Below are 20,393 nucleotides of genomic sequence, written 5' to 3' on the forward strand. Positions count from 1 at the left end.
GCCCCTGGCAGGGCCTGAAGGGGCTCCAGGAGAGCTGGAGAGGGACTGGGGACAAGGCCTGGAGGGACAGGACACAGGGAATGGCTCCCAGTGCCAGAGGGCAGGGCTGGATGGGAGATTGGGCAGGAATTGTTCCCTGGCAGGGTGGGCAGGCCCTGGCACAGGGTGCCCAGAGCAGCTGTGGCTGCTCCATCCCTGGAAGTGTTCCAGGCCAGGTTGTGCAGGGCTTGGAGCAGCCTGGGATGGTGGAAGGTGTCCCTGCCTGGGGTAGGGGGTGGAATTAAATGGTCTCTAAGGTCCCTTCCAACTCCAGCCCTTCTGGCATTCTGTGATTCCACAGATGTTTGCCCTGGGTCAAAGATGCTGCCAGTTAACACCACCAAGTTCCTACACAGGGAAGAGACAGTGAAAAACTTTGTGCAGCCTGGACTATCTCACCTTCTGCACCTGTATTTTAAAAAAAACAGATTTATGATAAACAGATCTTTAAAAACAGGAAATAATTTATTATCTTCCTTTTTCTAGACAGTGTCGGATTGTCCATAAACTGCCTTTGGCAATTTTTTCACCTACACAAAAGACATCTGGAGACAACTGTGAGGGAATGATTGCTTTTGAAAGGGAGAGGGCAGGAGATGAGAAGAAGTGAACATAAGAGCTGAAGATTCCAGACACTATCTGGCAACAGCTGCTCCACACATTGATCCAACCTTGGATAACACTGACCCATCTTCAGATACTTTCACCTTGATGGGGCAGCAAGGTAAGGAGGGAAACACAGCATCCAACCTGTTCACCAGCACAACAGAACTAGCTGGAAATCCATCTCTGAGGGCCTGGTAGAAATTGTGGTTGCTGCTGTGTTCCTACATGGAGGCCATGGAAGCAGTAGGAGATAGGAAAATTATACCTTTGTAGTACTATACCACTGCTACTAATTTTAAAAACAAACAAAACAACCCCCAAAGGCAGCAGGCCCACACACATGAAAAACATCTCTGCCTTTTCAGTAGAGCTGATTTCCACCCTATCAGAAAAAAAAAAAAAAACAAACTAGAATCTATTTTTGTATACATCACCTACATATAACGAGGTTGTATACTCAAATGGATCATTTAGGCCAGCAGTTTGAAGCTTGCAGGTGCCTGAACACAAATCTGCACATCAGACAGAAGTGCTCTGATAATTTTCAGAACAGGTCAAAATGTATCACCTCTCCTTTGCTAACTCTGTCATTCTCCCTGAATACCTTCCAGGCTGCAACTAAAGTACCTGGAAGTGCAGAAAGAACAGCTTCTGAACAACTTCTTGAAGTCTAAAAACATAGAAAGTTCAAGCTTTCTAAACTTGGTGACTAAAAGTCTACCAACTTCACAGGCAGCTTATCCACATATGGTCAGAGCGACAGCCAGTAACTTTGGGAATCAATTCAGAGAGCTCACAACAAATAAACAAGAAACAAGACAGAGACCAAAGCTTCAAGAGAGAAAGCAGGCTGTTACAACTGAAAGAGATGGATTCTGAAAGTAAAATGGCATGTCTCAGGTCAAGACAAGGAGGAATTTTCCCAGAAAAAAAAAGTGACAGAACATGCAAGAAACAGAAAGAAAATAGTGTTTGAATTCAGAGCATAGAGCACATTTCACATTAAGTTAATGTCAGCACCAAACACTGTTCAACAAACACTGATAAGTAAGCTGCTACACACAACATTCACATTTCCATTCACTGTGCTTACTGCTGCTGCTGTTTTCACAAACTTGGTACTGCACAACACAGCTCCCTAGGGAGTTCATCTGGTCCTGCAGAACCACCCACAGCAGGGCTATAAACTCACTGTACAACACATTTAATAATCACATCAGCTTAAGATGTTCCTGTTCATATTCCTGTCAGGCCTGGCAAGAGCCTACTGCAACCACAGCTGTAACTCCAGACCACTAAACACCTTGAATCATGGAAACCACAGGAGCACTGGGATCATTATATACAGTTACTCTGCTTCAGAACAAAACAGGGGACAGACAATCACAGTTAACAGCTCACGCAGCACAGACTTACAGGCTCGGGACTCTTGGTTTTATTAGTCAGCATGCACATAGACATAACCTAGGACTCAACAGGAATCCTAGAAATCCCATCAACTCTAAAGGTTTGATAAAGACTATGGAACATGTGCATCGTCCTAGTTGTAATGTAACAAGTCAGAGAAGTGTTCGCACGCTCCACAAAAAAAAGTGGTTAAAACATGACTACAGGAACAACAACTCGTAGAGAGGTGAGAGCCGAGGAACATGAGCAGTCAACAAACACCATCAGGGAGTAAAATGAAGAAAAATATAAAGACCTCAAAAAGTGATCAAATTTAACAACAGGCGTTAACAAAAGGAATTAATCCCTGCCCTTCCCAACTCTTTCCCCTTTTGTTTTCCACAGATGCCTAATTAAGTGATCACAGGATCCCAGTGCAAATCCTCACGAAACAAAGCGTGCTTCCTTTCCCAGTAAGTCTCGGATACAACTCTGTGCCCAACAAACGCTCCCGCAGTCCCAGCAGCGCAGAACCTGGCAGGAGCACTCGCCTCCCCACGGCTGTCCTACGCCAGCCCTCACGCTACTGCCGTGAAAGAGCCCCCCGGACAGTCCTGCCTCTTCCAACCGCTAAAACGAGCAAACGCTCTGCACTGAATTGCTCCCACGAGCACAAACAGCGGCGGTGCTGCTTTAGCCACGATTCCCGCGGCCCGGGCAATCGCCACACCAGCACCGGACCCGCTGCCAGCACTGATGCCAACCGGCACTGACCGCGCTGGCATGGACCCTCGGGCACCGCCAGTCAACAAGGACGTGCCAGCCACAGCCAACGTGGGAGATTTAAAAGCCCGCGGCCGCGCAGACACGGAAAAAATAAACATGAAATATGAGGCCATTACCCGGACGCAGAAAGGCCCTGAGACGCGGCGCGGACCCGCCGCGCATCGCGGCTCCGCGACCCGCGGCCTTCCTGCCGCGAACGCGGCGGCCTCGGGAGCCGCTCCCCGCCCGTGCCCCATCCGGCCCCCGCGGGCCCCGCGGGCCGCGACCCCGCCGCCCGCCCGCCGCCCCGGGCCCGCGCTGCCCTGCGGCCCCTCCCCCCACAGGCCGGGCTACCCCGCCAGGCCCAGGCCTCGGCCCGGCCGCCCGGTCCCCGCCGCCCGCTCCGTCCCGCGCCGGCCCCGCGGGTGCCGCCGGCGCCGTTCGGGCGCGGCTCCGCGGCCCCGCGCGCGGCCTCACCTGCGGCGGCGGCGGCCGGGCCCGGGCAGCGGGAGGCGATCGGTCCGCAGCGCACAACGAGCCGCTCCAGCGCCACGGCCCCGCCCCCGCGCCGCCCGCCGACACCCATTGGCTGCCGCGCGCACGTGCCCCGCGCGCCATTGGCTTCTCCTCCCGTCCGTCAAGCGCCCGCCGGGGGCGGAGCGCGCCGCGCGCCGGGGGGAGGGGACCGCGGCCGGGGTGGAGGGCCCGGCCGCGGGGAGAGCGATCCCGGCGGCCCGGGCTGGGTGAGGGTCCGGCTGCGCTTCTGGAGCGGCGCCCGCAGGAGAACGTGCGCCCTGTGCCGGCCGGGCTGTGCCAGCGAGCCAGGCTCGCGTGAAGATGGAGCACGGCAGCCCTGGGCCCGGCGGCTGCGGGCAGCGCTCCCGGCAGCCGAGCCTCTCCTCGGCTGAGGGCCAGTGTCAGCCGGAGCCCGCGACAGGGAATCTCCCCGGGCACAGCCCACGGGAATGCTGGTGACTGGGTAGGAGATTAAGTGCTTTTTGTGTAAATGAGATGCAAATGATCTCTCAGAGAAACTGGTGGCCAGCACTTCGCTGTGCTGAGAAATTCTGCAGCGCCCTGAAGGGACCAGCTGCCCAAGAGTTTTCCCTCTTCCGTTTTCACTTTTCGTAGCCAAGGGCATCCCTTTCTATCTGCACCTATTTCCACTGCACAGGAGACATCTGTGAGAGTAAAATTCCACTATTCTGAAGAAAGAGAAGTCTTTTTGTCATTGCCAACAGTACTCTGCAATAATACCCTGGTACAAAGCAGCGTGTTAGTGTGTGACATATAAGCTTCAGGTCTGGAAATCCTGCGTTAAGGTGCTCAACTTCGGGGAAGAAAAATCAGAATACTTCTGCATTACAATACATTATTTCCTTTTCATTCACAGACAACTCATAATTTGAGTCTTTTTTAGAGTGGCATACCTGAAAATCAAATTTCTGCTTCTCTAGCTCCTTTCTCAAGTCTAGAAGAGTGAAATCTCGCCTGAAGGATGGGAATTGCAGCCAGACAGGAGTTTGTGTTCTTTGGTATTTCCATGCACACATGTGGAAATACTCTGTCTACTGGAATATGTGGCACATTACTCAATGAAAATACAAATATCTATCTCTGCCTATCCTGATGTGGCCTCTAGCAAGAGCTTATCTGGTAAATTCCCAACATGGTTGCACTGATGTTTTCTGGTTAAACTGCCCAGAAACCCTTTCAAGTGGCCTATTACATTGGGCCATGTGCTCATCTTCCACATGTGACAGCCAGGGACAGCCCAGCCTCTGCCATATGCAATGGGCACAGCGTGACAGAGATCCTAATGTTCAGCTCCATGAAGAGACTGCTGAGGATGTTGGATTAAGAGCAATGTTAAAAGCATTGCCATTTTCCTTTCATCTCTACAATAGTTCTCCCTGCCAGATGGGGAATCCTCACATGAAAATTCCAAGCCTGACAGGTTTGGAAATATCCTTTAAGGCCTCATAAAACATTAAAGACGTTTATGCATCTGTTATTTGCTCATCCTGCCAGCCCCAAAATCACAATATTGTCATTCACATCAGTGGCAGTTTTCTTTTACTGTAAATTTGATGTTTTCCTTGTATCATCCAGGTTTTAAATAACGATCCCATTCTTGGACATGAGGTGGGTTTCAAATCTTCAAAAATTGAGGCCATGAGCACAACACTGCACAGAGCGTTGATGGGCCTTAATATTTTGACAGCATATTTGCAATCTCAAAATTTCATCTATTACCATAAACACTTATTTAAGATGTCAATGAAAAGCTGTCCTTTGAAGCTGTGTGTCAATTCTTACAGGAATTATCTCTTTTTGATATTATGGATCTTGCTATATATTAATGGTCTGTTACAGTGTTTCAGTTCAATGTGAAAACATCAGCTTATGGTAATGTGGAACTTTAGCAATGTAAAACCAAGTGTCATATTTGAAATTATCTCAAGATAATGCAACATGAATGCTACAGGTATTTTTGGTCATACCATTTCTGGGATATCCTCAAACATGAAAAAAGCTCAGTGAAAACAGGGTGACCCAGGAAGCCCTTGATGAACGTGATTTTGACTCAAGAGGAAAATGTGCAGTGGGAATTGATGGATGGAAGCAGCAGCTAAGGACAAATGGTTCTACTTGGCTTTGAATAAACAGAATCATAAAATCACAATGTCCTGGATTGGAAGGGACCCCCAGGGATCATCAGCCCAGCCCCTGTCCCTGCCCAGACCCCCCAACAGCCCCACCCTGCCCAGCCCTGAGAGCGCTGTCCAAACGCTCCTGCAGCTCTGGCAGCCTCGGGGCCGGGACCATTCCCTGGGGAGCCTGGGCAGTGCCAGCACCCTCGGGGGGAAGAACCTTTCCCTGAGCTCCATGCCAAGGCCTGGCACAGCTCCAGCCCTCGCTGGGCTCCAGGAGCTGTCCCAGAGCAGAGCTCAGCCCCTGCCCCTCTGCCTCCCCTCGGGAGGAGCTGCAGCCCCGAGGAGCCTCCCCTCATCTCCTGTGCTCCAGCTGAACGAGCCAAGCGCCCTCAGCTGGGCACTCCGGGTCACACAAGGCAAGATGGAGGGATGGAGTGATGGATGGATGATGGATGGATACAGAGCTTCCTAACGGCGCAGATGCCACGCAGAGAAGGGCAGAGAAGCTCCGAATCCGCCCCACCTCGGGTGCACTCTCCTGGCTACAGCCGTGAGCGGCAGCCCCAGGCACGCTCGCAGTGAGCAGTGCCGGCTCCATAGCCGCGGGGCCTCGCGTTGGGGCGGCTGTGAACCGCGAGGCCCCGGGCAGCAGAGCCGCTCGCCCGGCGGGGCCGCTCCGCCCCGGCGCGGCTCTGAAATGGCGGCCGGCGGAGGGGGCGGGGTCGGCATGGCCCGCCCGCGCCCCGCCCCCTCCCCGAGCCCACAGGGGTGAAATGGCGGCCCCGGCTGGCGCGGCCCTGGAATGTTTCGGGCGCTCTTTGTCTGGCCCCTCACAGGCTGCTCAGCCCGGGGCACAGGGGTGCAGCGGGTGCTGGAGCGTCCTGGGCAGCTGCCACTGCCCTGACCTCCCGCCTTTATTCAGTGTGAGACCGCTGGGGGTGTTCAGCCTGGAGAAGAGAAGGGGAGAGACCTCAGAGTCCCTTCCAATGCCTAAGGGGGCTCCAAGAGAGCTGGAGAAGGATTCTGGACAAGGGCTTGGCGTGCCAGGACAAGAAGAAATGGCTTCCCAGTGCCAGAGGGCAGGGCTGGATGGGAGATTGGGCAGGAATTGTTCCCTGGCAGGGTGGGCAGGCCCTGGCACAGGGTGCCCAGAGCAGCTGTGGCTGCCCCTGGATCCCTGGCAGTGCCCAAGGCCAGGTTGGATGGGGCTGGGAGCAGCCTGGGACAGTGGAAGTTGTCCCTGCCTGTAGCAGGGAGTGCAATGGGATGGACTCTAAGGTCCCTTGCAGCCCAAACCATTCCCTGATTCTATGATTGCCCTGGTGTCTTCCAGCCATCCCTCCTTGGCTCCTCTGTGCCTGGATTTCTTTCCCTTCTTCAGGGAATGAAGAAGGCATGTTTTCTGATTTCTCACCTCTCTGAGATCACCTTCAATCTCCTGTGTCTTCCTCTCCACAGGCTTTCAGCCCCCGTTCTCCATTATTCTCTGGTTCATCCTACCTCTCTCAACGCATGTCCCAGCTCTGTTGCAAGGCTTTGCTTATCAACCCTTTCTGATCTCTCATCTTTGGGTTTGTGGCTCCATCACCCAGACTTAAGGGCTCATGTATTGCTCCACTGACAGCATCCTTCTAGGTAACTCTTTTCTTTCCTTGGTGTTCCCTTGTGCTCTCCTCAGTCTTCCTGTTCCTTTGTGCTTTTGTCTTTGTTCCAAGTGTCATTTCTTCCCCTGAGGAGGAATAATATCGACTGTCTGGAGCAGTTTGCCCTCTTTGGAATTTCCTTCTGGCCATTTGCAGAAGGATGGACTCGCCCTTGCCACTTCACTCCCATGGGAGTCACCTTCCCTGAGGTAACTGCTTTTCTTGTTCTGCCTTTGCTGTTGTTTCACTTGTGAGGTGAATTATGTCACCTGGAGCATGTTTGTCTCTAGTTGTGCTGCAGAAAGATCACCCCCATTTACATTCCCAGTGACTCATAGGAGAACTTTTTCTGGATTTCCCAAGGTTGATGAAGAAAAAGCCAGGCATGGCTGTGTGAGCCCTGAAGCAGCATTGCTGCCAGCAGCACATTGGTTGAGGAATGTGTTGGTTTAGGTTTCTCTGCACTGAGCTGCTCTAATTAAACCAGCCACACTTAATCATTTGCAGATAGATGTGGAAAAGCTTTAATTCCATTTAAATGTGCACTTATTATAAGCTGTTATTGAAGCTGATTTTTTCCTCGCTCTTTCCTTGGTTTCTCTTTTCCTTTATGTATTAATGACCTCTCTATATGTTCCCCCCTTGATGTTTGTTGCGCAGCAACCACTATCTATTAGCTTAGATTCAGAAATAATCTCCTTTAAAATTTATCAGTAGGTAAAAGATTTAACAGAAAAACAACAAAATGTAAGGAAGCAAGCCAGTAGCTTTCCTGGTTGCCAGGAGTCATCTTTATTCCAAGCTCATAATTTGTGAAGCTTGTGGTTGCGTGTGGTTTTATTCTGGCTGTGAATGAATTTGTAGCGTAGTTGTATGTGTCCAGTGAGCTGTTGGTGTGAAAAACACTTTGTCAGATTGTCAGTTAGACAATATTAATTACATTTATCATAGTTTTCCAAGAAGATATTAAGAAGTAGTAAAATGCACAGTAAACACACTGATTAATTTACTTTTTTTGTTTCCCCAACAGCTTAGGGAAAGCACCTGTTCTTTTGGTACTTTTGAATGTTTGACAAAACCTACCACTCACTCTGGCACTATGTGTGGTAATATGAACTAGTAGTAGGGAGTTTTGAAGAGCTGGATATGTGCTTTAATAATGTTATTGGAGAATGGTTTATTAGTCTTGAGATCAAGCATTCCAAGCACAAAACAGGAAAATGGATGAGGAGCAGCCCTGGGGGAGGGTTGGGGTGCTGGTGGGTGAGAGGCTCAGCCTGCCCCGGCCATGGGCACTGACCCCAGAGCCCCCCTGGGCTGGGCTGAGCCCAGCGTGGGCAGTAGGGGAGGGGGGATTCTGCCCCTCTGCCCCGCTCAGGTGAGACCCCACCTGCAGAGCTGCCCCAGCCTGGGGAACAGCAGCAGGAGGACGTGGAGCTCATCAGTGTGTGGCTGTCCCAGGTGGTGCATGGCTGTGCTGGCTGCTGTGTCACATGTGTGTGGCTGTCCAATGGTTGGGATATTGTGCTCCTGTTTCCAACAATATGCTATGTGTTTACATGCTGAACACTCTTCTGAATAGCTGGGGTGTCTTAACGATGTCTGCTCACATGACCCACATTAGTTGTGCCCCTCAAAGGGGTTAACTTCAGAAATTCCAGTCATCCAGTCAAGAGCTTGCTAGGTGTTAGAGCAGTCGGGAGATGCATGTCCTCAGCACCTGTGCAGGTACTCCCGCAGCAGGGACCTGTATTGGCCTGAGCTGTGGCATGGCTTCAGAGATGAATCACTGACCTCTGTGTGCAGGCTGGACCCTACTACATTTCAGAGTGGCTGTGGTGGGCAGCAGGTCAGAGCCCCCCAGGGAGGGTGATTATAACCATACCTGACCATCAGTCGGATCTCACTTGGCTATGGTGGAGCCCTGCCAGGGCTGTCAGTGGAGCCAGCCCTCCTTGGAGCTGTAGGTCTGTAGTCAAGGACTCTTCCTTGGGTTGGGTTGCTCGAGGGAACTCCTGGAGGCTGAGAGCCCTTGCCTCAGTGTGTGAGGGATCCCCTATCTGGACTAAGTGTCCTAAAATCTTCGGAGTTCTCAAGTCAGTTGGGCAGAACCAGCTCTCTCTGACATAATGAAATTGTATTCAAAGGCTGGCTAAGCCTTAATTGATTTATCTCCTTTGAATGGCTTACAAAATAAATATCACTTGAATATATTATTTCATAGCATCGTAGATTCATAGAATCTTCTGAGTAGGAAGGGAGCAAATAGGTCATTAAGTCCAACTCCTGGCCCTGCACAGGACACCTCAACAATCTCCCCCTGGGGATTGTTGTCCAAATACTCCTGGAGCTTTGGCAGCCTAGGGCCTGTTACCATTCCCTGGGGAGCCTGTTCAGTGCCTGACTACCTGCTGGGGGAAGAACCTTTCCCTAATATCCAGTCTAAACCTCCTCTGGCAAAATGTTATAAGATTCCATGACAGATGCCAAGCACAATCTCTCAAAAATCCCTCAGAAGGACAGCTTGGAGGTGCTGCAGAGCACTGGAGCTCCTGGGGAAAATTCATCCCCAGTTGAAGCTGAAGCATATCAGCCACCATGGTCATGTGTGAGCACTCAGCTGTGGCCCAGACTGATTCCAAATGGCCCCAGGCTCCTCCAGCATGGCCTTCAGATGGTATCACATCCCAGTGGTGATGCTGACAGGCCCTTCCTGTCCTTCCTCTGCAGCTTGTTGAGCTGGCTGTGATGTGGGTAACTGTAACCTATCTTATATGACAATTTAATAATAATTAATTTTCCTGTACTGTTGGTCTGCTGTGTCCCAACATGACCTCTCATGTTTCAGTTAGCATTCAGCAGTGGATGTGTGTGTTGCTGCAACTGCCTGGAGGATTGGTGTGGGAAAAGGTGCAATGGAGTGAACCAGGTGAGCACTGGGCTGCTAAAGAAAGTCAGATCCTCTCCTGTGACATCACAATGTCTCTGGATCTGCCTGAGAGCAATAAAGAATAATTTTCCCCTACTTTATAGGTTAAGATCATGTGTTTGATGTTGGTATCTTTGCTACTTACCTAGCTATTAGATAAAGCTCTAAAACAGCTTTTAATAACAGTGCTGTGTAAAAAGGGGGGAGGGGGGGAAGCCAATGTGACTAAATATTTTTTCTTTATAAATGTAACAAGATCCTTACCTCTGCATTGCTTTATTTTTTTAAGGTGTTACCCTGCTAATTAGAGGTTACCTGCACTTCAAGGTTTGGTTTATTTGAAGAGCTAAATTTGATAATACACTGAAGCCAAGGCCACTATGTAGACCCAGATTTCTTTTCAAATGACAGAATCCTGTATCTGGGGAGGATGGAAAGCTATCAGGGTTTAAAGACTTACAGCACAGTGCTTTCTGAGTTTATGGGGCTTTGGGTGTACAAATTCTTCTGTACCTTTTGAAGTCTCTTTACAAGGCATCACGATTCTTGTTTTTGTCTTCAAGGCTCTTCTCATTAATGGAAACTAATGCTTGCAATTATTACAGTAATACTAGTATCAAATTTTAAAATGTTTTGTTTTAAATGTAACTTTTTGCTAGTGGCCCAGTTTCAATAATTTCTGAACCTGGAAGAAGTAACTTTTGCCGTAACTTCATCTTTGCAGCTAATGGCACTACAAAATATTTGTAAAATCTTTGCAAATGTTGACTTTTTAAGACATAAAAGCTCTATTATTTGAATGTTGATCTGAACCATGGCCTCAGAATAGAATATGCACAAGAGATGGAGGTACAGCAAAAGGAATGCTCTGATAGTTTTCTGTCTTCCTCAGTAAGGAGAGAACATATTATGCGATAAAGGCTTTTAGAGTAGGTTCTTAAATCAGTTTTCCTCATGCAATTAAACAGCATCGTTTTAGGGACCTTGTTCTATTACAACTAATGGACCTTAATGCTTTTCCTTCCTTCAGTTTTGGGTTTCTACATGAGCTTTCCCACTGCCACGACCTGGCTGATCCACATGGTATGACTTTAATTTAAATCTAACAGCAAACCAGAGCTGCTGAATGCAGAAGTAGGGCTCTAAGTTAATGACTTAGGGACACATGAAAAGCAGCTCTGCCATAAAATTTCCAAGGTAGCAACTGTAGCAACTGCAGGGTTATATTTTCTTATTTTCTTTCAGGAATGCTCAGCAGAGCTGTGGTAACTCCTGAGGTCTGAGCTGCTGCCGGTTTGCTCACATAGACAAAGGAGCAGCTTTTTTTTTTTTTTTTTTTTTTTTTTTTTCTCAATTGTCGTGGGGTGATTTTATGATGAAACTTTAATCCCTAATGGTCTGCTTTATGCCCCAAAACGGCCGCTGTAGCTCCGAGAAGGACCCGGGGAGGGGCGGGGAGCTGCGCGGTCGATTCAAACCCCCTCTCTCCGGGTGCGTGGCTGCGGCGGGGACCGGGACACTACATTGTTCCTTTTGATGGATTAGTTTGCCAGCTTGAAACAAGAAGGTTTTAAAGGTTTTATTCCCCTTCTCCTAGCCTGGAGGCTGTCCTGGGAATCCTCTTGGCATCTTTTGTTTGTTTGGTTGGTTGGTTTTTGGTGTTTGTTTTGTTTTGTTTTGTTTTGTGTTTTTGTTTTGTGGGTGTTTTTGGTTTGTTTTTTTTTTTTTTGTTTTTTTTTTTTTTTTTGGTTGGTTGGTTTTTTTTTTTTTCCCCTGAACTGTTTCGATTTTGGGGTTTTTATCGGCGCCAAACCGATCTCGGAGAAGCTGAACCAACACAAGAGAGAACCCTAAAAACCACCAGTTGTTCTTGCTGTGAGGAAGAGTCCGGTGCCAGAAAGTTTCCCATCTGTAAGCTCCTGTTCCTCCCATTCCCTGAGGCAAAGGGGGGCAGCCGCCACCGCTGCCTCCCAGGCAGCGCTCTGCTGGGGGATGGGGGTTAAGAATTTGAAACTTCCATATCTAGCATTTATACAATCCTTTTCTGTGCCTTGCGGGCACCCTCTTGGTTTTTTTCTTCGTTAATAAACTGTTAGGGTTTTTTCAATTTCACCCGCTGGCATTCATTTCTCATTAGCAAAAAGGATTACTGGAGCACCTCTCTTTTAGAGGAAACACTAATTTCAGAGCGTTTTCTCGTCAATTTATTTCCAAACAGAGACAGTAACTGAAACAATACCTACAAAAATTCAGCATTTGTTATTTTGTAGCATACTAAGATTACAGAGTTGGGCTGGTCATGATGGGCAAGAAGTATTTTTGCAATTTAAAATCCATAATTGCTAGGAATTTGAGAGCTATTTGTTTATTTGCTTGGAATTATCTGTCTGATTTGTGTGACTTTATCTCAGTTCCATGTCTAATCAGTTGTGTCCTCAGTGTTGTATCATGCATTAGTCAGTCTGTCTTTACAAATTGCCTGGCTGCAGGGTGATGCTAAACTGCTATATCACTACATTCTCTCATTCTCTGCCTGGAAGATGGGTTTGTTAGATACAACTTTTTTTTTTACTTGTTGGCTTTTTGTTGTTTTATGGGGTTTTTTTGTGGTTTGTTTGTTTGTTTGGGTTTTTGTTTTTGTGGTTGTTTTGGTTTTGTTTTTGTTTCTGTTTTTTTAAGCACTCAGGCATGTACAGTTTAAGTCTAATTCATTTGTGGAGGGAGCTCTACCAGAAAGCAAACTCCCATGTAAGCATCTGTGGCTGCTGGCCCAGGTGAGCTATCCCTTATGGCCCTGTCCAGTCCAGGTCACTGGGCCAGGCTGTGGTCCTGCCTGGCAGCAGAGGAACTTATTCCCCAGCCTGTCCTAACAGCAAACATTCAGGAAGGGAACATGGATTAAAACCCAGGGCAGCTCTAGATGGCAACCAGTATTGATGGTATTTGCTTATCACAGAATCGTTAGCTTTGTGGAATACCTTCAGAACCATCAAGTCTAACCTTTAAGCTAATCCTCCCATTCCCACTAAACCATATCCCCAAGGGCTATGTTAACTCCTTTGTTGAGTGCTTCCAGGGTTGGTGTCTCCACCACTGCCCTGGGCAGCCTATTCTAACCCTTCTCCACTCTTCCAGGGAAGAAATTATTCCTGATGTCCAGCCTAAACCTTCTCTGGCACAGCTTCAGGCTGTTTGCTCTTGTCCTATCATTTGTCCCTAGGAGCAGATCCTGATCCCCCTCCAGCTGTCCCCTCCTGTCAGGCCACAAGGTCCCCCCTGAGCCTCCTTCTCTCCAGGCTGAGCATCCCCGGCTCCCTCAGCTGCTCCTGGTGCTCCAGACCCTTCCTCAGTTCCATTCTCATGTCTGGACATGCTCCAGCCCCTCAGTGTTTCTTGTATGCCAATTACACAGTCAAGGCAGTAGAGATCAAGATCTTCTATGATTTGTGTGGCAAATGTTTAATTGAAAAGACTCAGGTGTCACTAACTTCAGTGTTCTCCATGCCTTTACAGTTCATCCTGGCATTCCAATGCGGATTTTGGATGATGGGATGGTAAAAATAAAACACCATTTTGGAACCTCTTTGCTACACCATAATTCAATGCAGTTTGAATTTTACTGCTGCATATTTTTCCTTGTGTAACTCTGGAAGTAACAGGGAATCAGAATTAATAAATCTCAGCTTTTGGTCTAGGTTATTCCAAGTATTTCTCTGGTACTCCTGACAGGAATGCCTCACCAGCAGCACTGCATACTTGGGCAGGGGCTTTGTGGCCCTGCCCACAGACATCATGGTTGTGTTTCTAAGCTTTCATCAACTACATTTATTTCCTAGATTAGAGTCAGGATTTTTTATCCTTTTAAGAGAAATTGGTTCCTGTCACCTGTGGCTGCCTGATAGAGCAGATAAAATAGACCTGTCCAATATAAATACTTCAGGCAGCTTCAAGAAGGAAGGGATGTGGTTTGTGGGCAGTAAGGGCTCTGAGTGAATTAAATTAGAAATTTCCTAGTATGGCACAATGTCAAGTTATGAAGATTTTTCAGGGCTTTATTGTTTGTAGTAAAGGTGTCAATTTTGGAATGTATTGAACTAACTCTTGAGATTATCCACAGAAATGACTGCCATGTCCCACAGGTTTCCTTCCTTCTGGCCACCAGAACTTTTACTGCTGGCATGTTTGCTCCTCATCTCTGCACATATTTAGTTTTGAGATGTTAGGTTTAATTTGCAGGCCTATTCCTCAAAGGGGGCCTTTTTGGAGCTGTAAGATGAGCGTGTATAACCCACAAATCCAGACTGAAATCCTGTAATCTCTGCAGTTCTGTTTTTGTGGAGGTTTCTTGGAATTGTTTTATTGTTCCTTGCTGCCACCAGAGAGCAAAGTGCAGTGGGTATCAGCATTTCTGAGAGACTTTCGTCTCAGCAGAATATTTTGTTCTCATACTTTGAAGATAATGAAGTGAGTCATTGTCTTTACATCTCATGTGATTTATTACAGACATACATTGCTAATGCTTTCCAAGGAAAAAAACAGACCTTTTGTTCAGACTTGTGGCTTTGAACTAGTGGGCTGATTTGGAGTTTGCTTAACTAGGGAGTTGCTTTGATTTGCTCTTTTAATCTATGTACTGAGAGCACTTCAGCAGACAATGGAGCTCATAGAATGTTTTTGATCAGTTTCATAAGAATACCTCTGCTTTAGCATCAAGGATGAATAAATTCATCAGCAGCTTTTTGTCTATCAGGATACATCAATGTTTTGTTCTCTTTCTGATAGCATGAGGCTTATCTGCACTGGGTTCAGGTCAGGAGCTATGATAAAGGAGTCAATATTTTCTTCAAGATCTGACATCTTGAAGAAAAAGTTGTCAGTTTGTGAAGCTTTGCGAGAGTAGAATACTGCCTAGGCTGATCATCAGTACACATGGTGCTGTAATATCTCCAACCCACTCTGTCATTAGCATTTCCTAGAATCACAGAATTGTTTAGGTTGAAAAAAGACTTTTAAGATCATCAAGTCTGTGTCCCTAAGTACCACATTTACGTATTTTTCAGACATTTCCAGGGACAGTAACTCCACCAACGCATTGGGCAGCTTGTGTCAGAGCTTAGCAACCCTCTCCAGGCAGAATTTCCCCCTAATACCCAACATGAACCTCCCCTGGAACAAGTTGAAGCTGTTTATCTCCTCCTGTCCCTTGTTCCCTGGGAGCACAGCCTGACCTCTACCTGGCTGTACCCTGCTGGAGTTGTGGAGAGCCACAAGGTCCTCCCTGAGCCTCCTTTTCCCCAGGCTAATTTCTCCAGGCTAATTTGATGTATCTACTAATGACCTACTTACTCTTTTGCCATGAAGATCACAAAGTGGAGTTATAACAAGAAATAAAATAAAAGGAACATATGCATTAGGTATTTGTCTTAAAGCAGAGGATTTACTTCTCAGGGCAGGTACCAAATTACTGCCAAGTGTAGGATGGGATGTTTGGAGGAGGAAGGGGTCCTGTAAGTTGTCAAGGAGCTCCAGTCAAAGGCAGAGATACTTGTGCTGCAACAGAAAATGCTCATAACCTTTGTTGGATGCTCCATGGTCACAGGAGTCATTCTGCAGAGGACAGGGGAGGAATGGGATCATTATCCAGCTCCCATAATAAACACTTCCCAATGATAAGCCCTCCTTGCCCACTGCGGCAATTCTTTACCTGGTCCATGTTTAATGTCACTGATAGCAAGTCTGTAGACCTGATGTGCCACTTTTTGTTATTCTTGCTCCAAATCGAGATTGTCAGTAAGGGTTTTAAGGTAGGAAATGTTGTTTGAAATGCTGTCTGTGCCTAGTGTAGTGTAGAGAAGGGTGAGAACCATGGGGCCACCAGATTACCTCGTAGAACGAACTGTGTGGTTGATACAGGGAGAAATCCCTTCTAGGACTGAAGACTTGAATTCCCATAGGTTTCATGGACCACTAGGAAAACAGAATTGTACATATTTTCTTCTTGGAATACATGCATCACTTACAGCTCTGTAATAGTATGATATAAATTGAATCCTAATTTCTTCTTGGCTGTAAGAGGTGCTGGGATCCAACACGCAATTGCCTCTATGCATTAATGTCTGTTAGAACCACAGTGAAATTTGGAATGAATTGGTTGGAGATTTAAGATCTTTGGGTTGATTCTGGTGAGTTTTATGTTGAATTCTCCCTCTTGTGTGAGGAGTTATTTCAGCCGATTATAAGAAGTGATGTTGGTGACATGGTGTGGTATGAGTCACACAGTGTGTTTTAAGCTTCACAGTGAGGTTTAGGTCAGTATATTCATTATCTGAAAAACAGATGAGCAGGGAGGTGACATAATCCGTGGCTCTGTAGGGCAGATGTGAGGACTTACAGGAAGCCATCATGTGTGACTGAATAGTTAACATACAGAAGTAAAGCCTGGGGGGAAACCATCCTGGCTTTTCCACAAGATATGAAACTATGCTGACTATCACCACTCAGGAGCAAAATATTGGAGTTCATGATGTTGCAGAGCATTAGCTTAGAAAATGTCAGACATTAAGAACAAAAATAGAGGACAGAGAACATTATGCTACTATTTTGTGTAATTATAGTGATTCACCTGCGCTCAGGATACAGATGGCATGCAGTTCTGTTCCTCTTGTCTTCAAGACATTGCTTCACAGAAGGGGTTGTCAGGCCCTGGCACAGGCTGTCCAGGGCAGAGGTGGAGACTCCATCCCTGGAGGTGGTCAAAAACCTTTTGGATGTGGCACCTGAGGACATGTGTTAGTGGTGAGCATGGTGGTGGTGCTGGGTAGGTGGTTGGACTTAATGGTCTTAGATGTCTTTTCCAGCCTTAACATTTCTGTGATTCTTGGAGAAGGTATGTAGGAAGTGGGGATGGCCTGTGACAATAACAAAAAACATTTTTGATAATCAAAAGCAGAGCAGAGCTGCCATTGCAAGAATGGCTGAGCAGGCTGGAACTCTTCAACCTGGAGAGACAATTTAAACCAAATACTGGATCTTAAGTGGCACAAAGCCACTGAATAGGAACTGATTGTTTGCTGGCTTTTGCTGTACTGCACAAGCTTGGGTTGCCAGTGAGGCTGTGAGGAAATGGCTTCCACACAGATGGAGGGGGCGAGGATCCTGGGAATAGGCACTGAATCTGTGGGATGCTCGAGGATGTTGCGCCTACAGAAAGTTAAACGGGAATAAAAAGCAGGCTGAGCAAGAGCTCAGAGATGTTCTGAGCTCTATCAAAGGACAAAGTATGACAGGCTTGGGTTATTCTGGGGGCTGACAGTTGAAGCAGAGGGAGAGTTCTGTGCTGCCTCTTTCCTCAGCATTTGCTTGTAGCACCATTAGAGACAGGATATCCCGTTGGACAGACCTGAATGTGTCTTGGTTCGAAAGCCGGGTGTCTGTCACGGACGCACACGAGCAGCTGCCGCAAGCAGCCAGAGACGCTCCCTCCCGAGGGGGAGGGGGTCGGGGTCCCCTTCCCAGCGAGGTCGGGTGTTGGAAAGGTCCCAATTCAACAGCTGCTCTTGAGAGCAGCAGCTCACCCCCGGTAAGAGAAAACCGTGCAGGACAGAACTCCGCGCTGGCAGCGAATTCTCCCACAGCCACGGGCTGACCGGCTCAGCCGCGGTCCGGGAGCGAGCGAGGAGCCCAGCCCCTCAACCCCGGCCGAAATGTCGCAGTGTCTCTGCGCTTCCAAGAGAAAGCCCTCCAGCTAAGGGGTGGGAGCAAACTGCACCCTTCTTCCTCCTCCTCCTCCTCCTTCCAGCACATCTTTTATCTCTAAAGTATCGCCAATAACCATCAGAAAACAAATGGGAGAAAATTCCCTGACAGAAAGAAAAATAAAAGGAAAAATCCTAACCTCCAGCAATGTGCTTATTGCCAGGCAGTACCTCTGTGACAGACTTCACACAGTTGCTTTATCACCACTGCATGATTTCTGCTCCGCGTGGGCGTTGCTGCGGTGCCCCGGCTCCTGCGCCAGCCAGCCTTGACTCCCTCTGTGGGCAGCGGAACGCAGCGGCGCCGGCGAGAGTCTGTGGCTCCCGGACCTGCGCCGGCACTCTGGTGCCATTGGCGACTCTGATGTCTTCAGGCTGGCGGCCAACAGACAACCAAGGTGCCAGGGCTTTGCTTTGCCTCGGCACTGCAGCCTGTGTGAAGCTCTGGCTCCATGACAGCGCTCAGGGTACCTGAGCCACAGAACCACAGATCTCCTGAGCTGGAAGGGACCCCCAGGGATCATCAGCCCAGCCCCTGTCCCTGCCCAGACCCCCCAACAGCCCCACCCTGCCCAGCCCTGAGAGCGCTGTCCAAACGCTCCTGCAGCTCTGGCAGCCTCGGGGCCGGGACCATTCCCTGGGGAGCCTGGGCAGTGCCAGCACCCTCGGGGGGAAGAACCTTTCCCTGAGTTCCATGCCAAGGCCTGGCACAGCTCCAGCCCTCGCTGGGCTCCAGGAGCTGTCCCAGAGCAGAGCTCAGCCCCTGCCCCTCTGCCTCCCCTCGGGAGGAGCTGCAGCCCCCAGGAGCCTCCCCTCATCTCCTGTGCTCCAGCTGAACGAGCCAAGTGCCCTCAGCCGCTCCTCAGACCTTCCCCAGCTCCGTGTCCCTCCTTGGGACACTCTCCAACAGCTTTGGCTCCTTCTGACCTTGTGGTGCCCAAAGTGCCCCCAGCACTGGAGCTGAGGCTGCCCCAGGGCAGAGCAGAGTGGGACAATCCCCATCCTTGACTGAAGTGACTAAAGGAGTTGCTGTGTGTGGGATTGACCTCAGACCTGCATTTTTCAGGTATGAGCTTTTTTCGGTAATACAATGGGTTTCAGTCAATCTTTAGGCTTTGCTAGAGTCAATGAGTGACAATGAGTTAATGAATCAGCTTTGACTCTCTAGTAAATGTCAGAAGTTCTAGACTTCAGCACCTCACCTGCTTCCTTTGAATGCTGAGATGATGTTTCTTTTTTATCAGTGTTCCGGACCTCGTTATTTCTAGAGCGTCAAAATTAACAAATCTTACTTCCATACACCCCCCCACCCAATTGCAAATTACCTTTTAAATTGGTACCTGTCATGCTGGCAAGAACATTGGATTGTGTAAGTTTTAATGAGGTGCTGTATCTGCTTCTAAAGTTTGCAACAAAGTCTAATTTTGGGTTGACTCAAGCTGGAAACCATTTGGAAATAGAATGGACCTCTTGTAAGAATGACTTAAAACTACCTTCCTGCTCAGAGTTGTTGTTAGTAATCCCTCCTTTTTTCCTGCTCCCCTGGAGTAAGCACAATTATCCTGTTCCTGCTCTTGACCCATTCCCTTCCGACACCACAAAGATGTCCTTAGGTATTTTTCTAGAAATAACTATGCTCTGTTTGAGGCAGAATAAGAAATAAAATCTATGAATTATCTGATCTCTGTCATAACAATCAAATAAAACCAACTATTTTTTACTACAGTTTTCTTAATTCCTATTTTTCCTGTTTTTTCTGTTGGAATTCTGTATACAGGATAATTAGTTATGAGCAACAAACATCTGTGAGCAACAGTGAAGAGCAAGCAGGACCACTGCTGCTGGAATCCAGCATCCATGGCTTCTGTATGTCTGTGTTTTATCTAAAAGTTCTTGCAGTACAGGTAGTTGGTTCTCAATTTAGGCACTTCAAACAACTTCATTCAGTCGTGGAAGGGAATGAGGTTCCTGCCCAGAAGCTCTTTCTGGAGAAGTCTCTCTCTATGTAAAGAGGAAAATAATTTTTTTCAGTGTGAAATTACAACCTTCTTGCTGAAATGTCTCTTTCTTGTCAGAAAATCAGTTCTCATTAGTAAGTTGTGTTTAATGCATGTTCCGCAGTAAATCTACTGGATGGATTTGGAACCATCTGGTCTAGTGGAAGGTGACCCTACCCATGGGGAACAGGATGGGCTTTAAGGTCCCTTCCAACCCAAACCACCCCATGATTCTATGATTCTGTGATAGTCACGTCTCCAAGCAGGATTTGAAGTACCTTGAGTGCATAAGCAGTATCTTTCCATTTCTATTTATTGAGAGAATATGATGAGATGAACTGTGAACTGTAAGTATTCTTCCTTAATTTCTTGAAATTATGCTAGAACAGGTGATATTCCTGTAGCACTGAATTTGAGAAATGAAACTGTTACAGAATTAGCATTTCTCCTTTTTAAGGTGTGATATATTTTATCTGACTCCATCACTGATTTTTTTTTTTTTTTTTTTTTTTTTTTTTTTTTTTATGTGGGGTGAGAAGGGAGAAGAAGGTTTCAACAGGTACAATCTTTGAGGGACTCTAAAAATACCTTCCTCAACGTGTATATATTGAAAAAAC

At 47.7% G+C, this 20,393-nt stretch overlaps 1 protein-coding gene and 1 long non-coding RNA gene across 3 annotated transcripts in view; one reads left to right on the forward strand and one right to left on the reverse strand.

The window, feature by feature from the left end:
- Window positions 1-3,368, reverse strand: part of ELAVL1 (ELAV like RNA binding protein 1) — a 45,043-nt gene extending 41,675 nt beyond the window's left edge. For both annotated transcript variants that reach the window (XM_021528208.2, XM_021528207.2), the window contains exon 1: window positions 3,274-3,368. The gene's annotated coding sequence lies outside the window, so the exon portion shown is untranslated. The remainder of the gene's footprint in view (window positions 1-3,273) is intronic.
- A 3,694-nt stretch (window positions 3,369-7,062) lies between these two features.
- Window positions 7,063-7,479, forward strand: LOC116184528 (uncharacterized). Its single transcript, XR_004149284.2, has 3 exons — window positions 7,063-7,088; window positions 7,188-7,305; window positions 7,387-7,479. It is a non-coding gene; the product is annotated as an uncharacterized LOC116184528 (long non-coding RNA).
- The last annotated feature ends 12,914 nt before the right edge of the window (window positions 7,480-20,393 follow it).

This window comes from Lonchura striata, chromosome 28 (assembly GCF_046129695.1).
Source record: "Lonchura striata isolate bLonStr1 chromosome 28, bLonStr1.mat, whole genome shotgun sequence".
NCBI classification, from domain to species: domain Eukaryota; kingdom Metazoa; phylum Chordata; class Aves; order Passeriformes; family Estrildidae; genus Lonchura; species Lonchura striata.